We start from the raw sequence: 2,391 nt of genomic DNA on the forward strand, positions 1-2,391 counted from the left end.
TAACTCATTTCTAAATACCTTTTTCACTGTTAACATCTTGCAGCAACTCTGCGACAAAATATACACTCTGACAGTTCATCCTGCTACCAACATTAAATAGAACAAATCTTAAGATTTCTATATTTATGTCTTTATTTAGTGGTTTCATTAGTGACAAAGGCTAAACTTTCTTGGAAAAATGTCTTTTATGTGTTGTGGAAAAAACTGACTTGCTTTAACAAAATATGTTTACAAATCCTTTCACCTGGCATTTTCGTAGTTAGAAATTATGGAACGCTCTGTTAAAAGCAAGGGAGTTTTTATGTCCGTTGCAGTTCTTTTGCAACATGAATATAATTATATCGTTATTAATTTCTTGAGATACGCGATTCCATATTATATTCCCTTTTAATCAAATTCTAAAAGTATGCTTGTTGACTCCGGTATCGTGTTAGTTAAAGACTTCGATGCTTAAAATGTTTAGGGAGAAATGGAATACTGGTGTGTATTTTTTTCTTTAAAGTACCAAGACCAGCCATATACTGTATGTTTATGTTCCAAAATTAATATCGTTTATGGCCTTCACACGCGTTGCAGTATGCTCCTATTCTTTTTATGCTCAGGCACTAAGTAAAAGGAGATGCTTCATATTGCTTGACTAATTTTAAAAACCAAGTTATAAATGCAGACGCTCCCTCGGTGCGCTGCTCTGGTGCGCCGGCTCTTACACAGTGCCTGTCTGCAGTAAGCGTTACAATATACATACCCAACACTGCTTGTACCCATCTGTCATGCAAATAAAACACCTTGAATTGAATTGAATTGAGGGGAGAAGGGGGGGATACTAAAGCCAATACTGGCTCAATGGGCTTTGACGTGCTAATGCGTTGGTTTAACAGTCCGGGTGTGGCAGGCTTCCAATGTCAACTCGACTCGATTGGAAGACAATGAACGTATTTTAGCCCTAAATGAATTAATAGCAAACATGGTTTACATAAAATACATTTTTCCAAGAAAGTTTATAATAATACGATCTATAGTTGAAATCTGAGCCTACTTTAAAAATAAAGGAAAAGCATTTTCAGAGAGCAATCACGCTGTGTTTATGTAGAAAAAGCGATTAGGTTTATGAGCAATCTAATTACCTAATCGCTTAAAACGCTATATAAAATAAAGTTTATTTAGAGATGAATGATCAATGTGGTAGTTTAAATAATGTGAGTCAGGAAACTAACACAGCGCCACCGGATTTAAGAACGCAATAAAAACGCTATAAAATAATGTGACACAGTACAGCACAGTACAATAATACTGACCATGACTTTAGAAGCATAAATTACCTTACACTCAATTTAAACACAAGCTGTCTTCCTGTATGAACCTCTAAGCTGGTTCATACAGAAAATGTAGAAATGCATTAGCCTGATTATGATTAAAAACACATAATTAAACACGCGTTTGCGATTTAAATCAGAACACGATTTAAATCAATATAAATGTTTATATTGTAACGCATACTGTCCAGCCTCCATTTCTCTATAAAAATTTACTGTTGCACACACACACACAATAGAAGCAGGAACCGCTGTCAGAAGGGAAGATATGTTCAAAATATCGCAAATATCGATCATGTTGCGATATTTTGAAATATAAAAGTCAACTGATTGTCCATAATATCGCTTACCTATTTTTTCGAAGAAATGTTTGTTAAAATAAAAGTTCAGCACCAGCTGGATTCAAACACACAACCTGCCAGTTGGTAGTCATGCACCTAGACCAGTAGGCTACAAGAGAGCTCACACAATCAGGCAGGCGAAACAGCCCTACACAGCCCTGCCGCAGTACACGGATATAATCATACCGTTATTAAATTCTTTAGATACGCGATTCCATATTATATTCCCTTTTAATCAAATTCTAAAAGTATGCTTGTTGACTCCGGTATCACGTTAGTTAAAGACTTCGAAGCTTAAAATGTTTAGGGAGAAATGGAATACTGGTGTGTATTTTTTTCTTTAAAGTACCAAGACCAGCTACTGTATATACTGTATGTTTATGTTCCAAAATTAATATCGTTTATGGCCTTCACACGCGTTACAGTATGCTCCTATTCTTTTTATGCTCAGCTACTAAGATTTCCCTTCAGTGGTAAAATTCAATATCTACAACGGGCACAGCAAAGACGTTTACTGTAAGTCTTTCTACGACAGACCAACGGACCACGAGTGCCCCTGTCGGTCAACCAATCACGTACTGCGGTGCCACGCGTCATCTTGCGTCACGCTGCGCGATGCCACCTGCGGTATGTGTCTGTAATGCGCAGTTTGAATAGCTGCATCTGTATACACTCACAGACTCACAGATACACAAATAGACACTATATACGGACATAGGCACCGCATACACTCTTAG

Source organism: Atractosteus spatula, chromosome 10, assembly GCF_055471065.1.
Source record: "Atractosteus spatula isolate fAtrSpa1 chromosome 10, fAtrSpa1.hap1, whole genome shotgun sequence".
Classification (NCBI taxonomy): domain Eukaryota; kingdom Metazoa; phylum Chordata; class Actinopteri; order Semionotiformes; family Lepisosteidae; genus Atractosteus; species Atractosteus spatula.